Source organism: Ictalurus punctatus, chromosome 7, assembly GCF_001660625.3.
Source record: "Ictalurus punctatus breed USDA103 chromosome 7, Coco_2.0, whole genome shotgun sequence".
In the NCBI taxonomy this organism is placed as follows: Eukaryota; Metazoa; Chordata; class Actinopteri; order Siluriformes; family Ictaluridae; genus Ictalurus; species Ictalurus punctatus.
In genome coordinates, this window is record NC_030422.2 from 7,788,101 (window position 1) to 7,796,124 (window position 8,024).

The following is an 8,024-nucleotide window of genomic DNA, read 5'->3' on the forward strand; positions in this document are numbered from 1 at the left end:
CAATACTAAAATATACAGTTTAGCAGCAGTGTAGCTACTGTAGTGTAGTTAACGCCTCTCCACTCTCCACTACACCTTTCCTAACGTACGTATCTAGTACTAACATCCTCATTAGCACGAATGTATGAATTGTTGGGCTATGTACGGTGCCCTCCACTAATATTGGCACCCTTGGTAAATATGAGCAAAGAAGGCTGTGAAAATGTGTCTTTATTGATTAATCTTTTGAACTTTTGTTTAAAGAAATTCACAAAAATTCTCTGCTCTCATGGATATCAAACAATTACAAACACAATACAGGTTTATCAAAGAAAAATCTTTGTTAAATATAGGTGTGCAACAATTAATGGCACGCTTTTGCTCAATACTTTGTGCTATCCCTCAGAGATAACAGCTCAGAGTCTTCTCCTATAATGCCTGATGAGTTTGGAGAACACATGGTGTTCTAGCCATATTTGCTATTTTATATGCAAAACTGACATTTAGGGGTTAGTGGTATGGCAATGAACAATTATGATTTATTATCCAGTATTATGTATTTGTGTTTGCTCTGATGTCATAGGTCACGTGTAATGCGAGAAAGGTATATGTGACGTAGGTTTGAACCTTTCTGGGTGAGCCGATGTAAAATATCGTGCTGGGGAAACACACCAATTCAAAAATAAGCAGTTTTCGCTAAGTTTGATGGCAAGATTTATTGTCAACAACTTTTCATTCATCTTTTGTTTCTGTAAACATAGAAAATAAATCATTTCATATCAGTGATTTGCGAGGAGTGGGCGTTAATCAGGAAAAGTTTGAATGCATGGATTATATTTGCATCTTTGAATGTTGATTCTTCGCTGAAAATAATACAAGAGTGAAAATGCAGGAACAAGCAGATGATGATGATGATGATGATGATGAGACCCTGGTTCAGAAGGAAAGGAAACTGTTTAAATGAATCACAGCACGAAGAGGAAAGCTGGGTGTCCTCATGTGAAAGCGTAGTGAAATAAATGCTCTTATCGAAGCAGGTGACATGAACGAATTGGTGTTTATATTCAATACTTGGACGAGTTACAAAATACTGTTCAATCTTTATTGCCTGATGAGGAAAAGGAGCATGATCATGATGACTGGTATGAACCTAAACTATCGCACTGCAAAGAGATTCTTGATGGTGTTGAACTTTGGCTTAAAGCTGAGGAGGTGGAGGGTGAACCTGAACAAGTGCAAGGTGCTGCTGTTGTGGAATCTGTGTCGCCACATGACAGCGTTTCACAGGCCGCAGAAAAGGCCCGGAGTAAGGCGTTATAGTCGGTGCATTGAGTCTTTCCGAGGCATGAGCACAGCGCGCACGATAATGGTTGCGCAATCGGAGTCTCAGGATGAGCAACTGGAGTTAGACATGGAAGAAGTGAGAATAAAAGCAAAGAAAGGAAAAAAAAATCATGATTATTTTTGGTTAATGTATGATGATGCATAAATGGCTATTGATGTATATTTTTGGTAATTATTTGTTACACAAAAATTAGGGGCTGGAATGTTTTAGCCATTTTTGCTATTTTATATGCAAAATAGGGCGCACGGTTTCTTAGTGGTTGGCACGTTTGCCTCACACCTCCAGGGTCGGGGGTTCGATTCCCACCGGGGCCATGTGTGTGCGGAGTTTGCATGTTGTTCCTGTGATGCGGGGGTTTCCTCCGGGTACTCCGGTTTCCTCCCCCAGTCCAAAGACATGCACGGTAGGTTGATTGGCGTGTCCAAAGTGTCCGTAGTTTATGAATGGGTGTGTGAATGTGTATGTGATTTTACCCTGAAATGGATTGGCACCCTGTCCAGGGTGTACCCCGCCTTGTGCCCCATGCTCCCTGGGATAGAGTCCAGGTTCCCCGTGAACCTGAAGAAAGGATAAGCGGTATAGAAGATGGATGGAAGGATGGATAGATGTACCTAATGGTGTTTGCTCTGATGTCACAGGTCACGTGTAATGAGGGAAAAGGTATATGTGACGTAGGTTAAGCTTGTGGGTGGGCCGATGGAAAATGGGGAGCTGGAAACACCTTTTTTGACCATGTTCTTGCACACCAATTCAGAATAAGCAGTTTTTCGTCAAGTTTGATGTCAAGGTTTAATTATCAACAACTTTTCATTCATATTTCATTTCTGTAAACAGACAAAATAAACAACTTCATATCAGTGGTATGCGAGGAGTGTGTGTTAATCCAGCCAGGCTTCCACGTTTCTCTGGCATGGAACAAACGGTCGACACAATAAGTGTTGTCCTATTTTTAACAAAGCTTTGTTTTTTTTTGGATAAACCTGTGTTGTGTTTGCAATTGTTTGATATCCAGAGCAGAGTATTTTTATGAATTTTTTTTAAACAAAAGATCAAGGTTAAACAATAAAGACAATTTTTCACAGCCTTCTTTGCTCATATTTACCAAGGGTGCCAATATTAGTGTAGGGCACTGTAAAATATGAGTCAGGACAGACAGTGTTGCAGCAGGTAGTGTTATGGTTCACAGCTTAGGTTAGTGTCTGTGTCACATGTTCTCCCAGTAACTCTGTGTGTTTTTCTCTGGATTCTGTGATTTCCTCCTACCCCCTTGAAAACATGCCAGTAGGTGGACTGGCTGCTATGATGTGTGTGAATGATTGTGTGAATGTGTGGGACCAGTGTGCTGCGAAGGACTAGTGTGCCATCCAGGCTGTGCAGTATTCCTACTTAACAGCCAATATTTCTAGGCTAGACTCTGGATCCACTGTGACCTTGACCAGGATAAAGCTGTTATTAAAGCTTGCTGGGTGTTAGGACATGGGGGAGGCTTCTTCTGCTCTAATTCATCATTGCCCTGGCTGCGCTACTCATTCTGCAAAGCAGGAGTAAAGACTGCCTTGATGCCTCGCTGCCTGTGCCGTCTCATACGTCAGTTGTCTGACTTGAGGCAGCGCCTCAATATCTACGAAAGTACCTGTAAGAAAATGGAGTCAGACACCCTTTGAAACAAAGCAATGTCATGGCATTGCCAAGATAACTGACCTATGTACTGGCACGCGTGATATCTAATTAACCTGGAGTTCTTGTAAATCTGAATTAAATAGAAAATAAAGTGTTACTAAACATGGGCAAGGAGAGAGTAAAAAGCTGAAGGTGACAGACAGGGCTTAAGGAGCATGTCTCGTGAAGGCTAGTGATCAAGAACAACGTGAGTTTGAATTGTTTAAGCACTCAACAAAGTGCATTTAACAAAACAACCCCCCACCCCCACCCAATTCTAGCATAAAAATCCACTAACTGGGCGATTTAGGAACACTAAAGCAGGCATTAGGGTTTCACTCATCTAATGATTATTAGATGACAAATAATGACAAATATTTATTGTGTGCCAATTTGACCATCTAGCATATTTTGTCTATTTCTACTTTAAAAATTCATGTTGAACAGATCATTTGGGTCCAGTTTTAAAAAAAAATTCTCTGGGGATCATGCCCCATAATAACGGCACAGTCCCCAATCCATAAATCTCTACTGATCACCCTGGCTATAAAACACAACTGAAAGACCTGGAAGTCTATTTGCACTCTCATGCCTTGCAAGAGAAAAGGCAAGACAGTGCGAATAGAGGATTTCTTCAGAAGCTCGGTGAACATTAATGAAGCCTACATGGTGCATTTTAATTGCAGTCAACATATTAGTTTGTTGATCCCTGATGGTATTTTTTTTTTATGAGAAAATGCGAACCCAATATGATTCTCTTTTAAGATTTTCCTACTTGTTTCCAAATATTCTCCCTGTGCTTCCGAGCACTCAGCAGAGAATGCTAAGTACTGGAAACTGAAGAGTAAATGCAGACTGATAACTGCTTGATATGCTGCATAGCACCGTGGTAGCGATGGATCCTAAGATCCCTCACTCTCAACATGAATGTAGCTAAGGGTGGTCTCGGAGACCTCAGAGCCCTGAAACAACATGGCAGAGCTGGCACTCTGAATGCAAATCCCAGCTGTAGGGGGCACCTTTGCACTGCTAAGCCCTGAAGGGGTACAACAACACTGCATTGTAAAACGTGGCAGGCATAAACAATAAACACATGCATATGGCCCCTCGTCTTCTAGTGCACAGACACCCCAAGGATTAGGAACACTGCCCGAGGCTGAGAATATGAACTCGTTATTACTGTTCAGACATGTATTATTAACATACAATCTATTAGCCTGATGTTACCTGGGTTTGTGTATGGTGTGTGTGTAAGTGTGTGTGGAAATCCATGCGCATATATTTGCGCACATGCTTTGCACAGGTCAGCCCAGAAGAACAAAGGCTTCAGCATGAGTGATTCTGTCATGATATGGAGGCTGAGTTGGATGCAAGTGCAGATAGCTTTAAATACAAAAACAAGACAGGAACTTCGAACTAATGGCAAAAAGACTAAGGCTAGGAATAAACATAAAACAATGACCATAAACACCGCCGCAGAGACAAGGGAAAAGAAAGACATATACAAGACGAGCAGTGCCGTGCAAACTGTGGCTAATGTACACATAAGTGCTCCAGGTGCAGGTGGTCATGTGACCGTGACGCAGTGAGGTGCGGTGGCTGCTGGGAGCTATAGTCTAGAGTTCCTTCTCTGATATTACGTGACAAATGCATCATGTTAACATTTATTATCATTGTTTAGTTACTAAACATTACCATTGTTTAGTATTTTGCCAAAACATTTTGGTTACGTTATTATACACCTACCATCTGTCCATTAGTCCATTAATATATATTGATAAATTTATATCCAATATGTTTGTGTCTAATGATTCCCTAGTTACTACAAATGGTAAAATGTGACCATACAATTAAAAAAAAAAAAAAAAAAAGTCATCTTGAATGAACAACTTAGAAAGACTAAGTTTCTTGCTTTAATTTACCGTCTTACTTAAGATCTAATTGATGCATCATTCACATACATATTCATTAGAGGTCTGGCTTTTTTAGGTTTTTTAAACAGATTTGATGTCTGCTGCTTTTGTTTTTTGTCATGATGTCTGGACAACAAGGACAACCTGTGGTGCTGTGAACATGAGCGAGTGAGTTCTGAGAGCTGCCATGACTAGTGCGGGTGGAAAGCGAGTGAGAGAAGACAGAGAGATGTGGATGAAGAAGCACAGAGACCAAGAAAAAGGTCTCGGTAGACCATTGCTTCAACACATTCATTTTTAATTTAGACAAAAGGAGAGGAACAAAACAAAAAGGTCATTTGTTCTCTATCACCTAGCTCGTTCTCCCCTCCTCGGTGTAATTTTCAGCTAAATGAGAACCTAAATATTTAATGCCTATAGCCATGACTCCATGGGGGGGGGGTGGGGGGGTTCACGTCTTTATATCTCAATGGAGAGCAAATGTTCCCATAAACATAGAATGTTTTTATAAAAAAATACACAAACAAAAAAAGATATTGATATTAGGGTTTGAGTTACATTTCTGTGTAGGCATAACATTAATTAGCTGTATTTATAACTATGTCATTGTAATTGTATGTATCAACTGAAGATGATATAAGTAGTTGACTTCACAGAGCTGTGAACAAGGTCCACTTCAGTTATTTTTAGTTCTTTAATATAACTGCAACCTAAGCATTGAGCCAGAATAGATGTTGCTTTTCTTTTATGTTTCACCTTTTGCTTAAATAATTTCCATAAGCACCATATGGTGTTAGTATCTCTCACACACACACACACACACACACACACACACACACAGTAGTGGGGCAGCAATCATTCATACGTCTAATTGTTCCTCACCACATGACACACTCGTAGATGTAATTACTGAGAAGTCAGGTACAGTGTTGGGGCTTTAGAGGAAGGGGTAGTGAGTGTGGCGCGTGACTCACCCTGTCACTAAACTGTATTTGATTTTTTTTTCTCCTGCTCTTCAGAGAGTGTTGCTGAAGTGTTAAAATGAAAGGGGTAAATGCAGCATCAATGAATTCAAGTGAAACTCCTACTAAAGCAATTTGCACTTGATTATCACATTGGGATTCAGACTGCCAGACTGTTAAGAGCCTTAAAATAGCAAGAGTTTTATTCTGTTTATTCGAGTGTAAATGTATAGATTAGAGCGGCTGTGAATGATTTAAGTGCAGTCTTTTTTATTGAGTCATTGATTGGATTGGTTTCTGTCGGAGATATCAGATTTACATTAGTTTACTGCATCGTCAAGTCTGTGTATCAGGTCCTCTAGGATATTCAGACGTCACTGACAGAAGGTCGCAGAACATGAAAGTATGGACTCAAAGGAAAATACAAAGACCTTTTGTGCAGAAGGACACACAGTATCTGCTGATGATTTATTCCACATGTATCCAAAAGACAGATGCGTTTTAGACAAAGAAAGAGGCACAACTTTTATACCAGTTTTTTGCAGCAGCAAAAAACAAAAAAAAAAAACAAAAAAAAAACATTTTTAGCAGCTGCCACCATCTGGTCTTTTCCATAAATAAATATGGGTTCTCAGCGCTTTCATCAGTGCTAGCTACAACTGCCTTGGGTAGTGAAAGTGTTTTTTGCATTTTCTCCCTTCCATCACATCTAAATTTATGCCACACTTTGAGCAGATGTGAGGTCACTATTAGACTGGATAGACAGAACTCAGAAAGTGTTGAAGAGCAAGGCAAAGAGAGCTTAGAGGATGATAAACAAAAGGTCAAAAGCAAAATTAAGAAACGAGGATGATGATATCCTTCCTTTATGAGATGTTATGGGTATAATGCGTCGGAAAGAAGGTGAAAGACTGTGTGTGAGTGTGTGTCTGCATGCCTGAAGAGGGGGTGATGTCACAGTTGTCAGTCTCCTGTTGGACTTTTATTCATTTGGTCACACAGTGCAACATCTGCTCTGGTCAGAATATTCACACACACACACACACACGCAGAGAATATTCTTTCTCACTATCTCCCTTCTTTATTTTGTCCTTGGGGACAATGGTCCAGATGGTAGCTGTACCTACTGCTCACTAATTATATTGACCATTTTGTGCTATTTATGCTTAAGCAAATTCTGCTTATTCTCTTTTTCTTTTACTCTTAGTGGTCCTTTGACGGTTATAAGTTTACTAGACACAGTTTCAGTTCTTGATGACAAAATTATCAGTATGGTTCAATTATTATAGACTGCTTAAAGAGGTGCAAAATAATATATTAGAGAAATCTTACGGGAACACAGCACTACATAGACATGATATACAGTATCTCATTAAGTGAGTACACCCCTCACATTTTTGTAAATATTAGATGATATCTTTTCATGTGACAACACTGAAGAAATGACACTTTGCTACAATGTAAAGTAGTGAGTGTACAGCTTGTGTAACAGTGTACATTTGCTGTCCTCTCAAAATAACTCAACACACAGCCATTAATGTCTAAACCGCTGGCAACAAAAGTGAGTACACCCCTAAGTGAAAATGTCCAGATTGGGCCCAAAGTGTCAATATTTTGTGTGGCCAGCATTATTTTCCAGCACTGCCTTAACCCTCTTGGGCATGGAGTTCACCAGAGCTTCACAGATTGCCACTGGAGTCCTCTTCCACTCCTCCATGAGGACATCACGGAGCTGGTGGAGGTTAGAGACCTTGTGCTCCTCCACCTTCTGTTTGAGGATGCCCCACAGATGCTCAATAGGGTTTAGTCCATCACCTTCACCCTCAGCTTCTTTAGCAAGGCAGTGGTCATCTTGGAGGTGTGTTTGGGGTCGTTATCATGCTGGAATACTGCATACTGATCATGCTCTGCTTCAGTATGTCACAGTACATGTTGGCATTCATGGTTCCCTCAATGAACTGTAGCTCCCCAGTGCCGGCAGCACTCCTGCAGCCCCAGACCATGACACTCCCACCACCATGCTTGACTGTAGGCAAGACACACTTGTCTTTGTACTCCTCACCTCTTTTGCCGCACACATGCTTGACAACATCTGATCCAAATAAGTTTATCTGGGTCTCATCAGACCACAGGACATGGTTCCAGTAATCCATGTCCTTAGTCTGC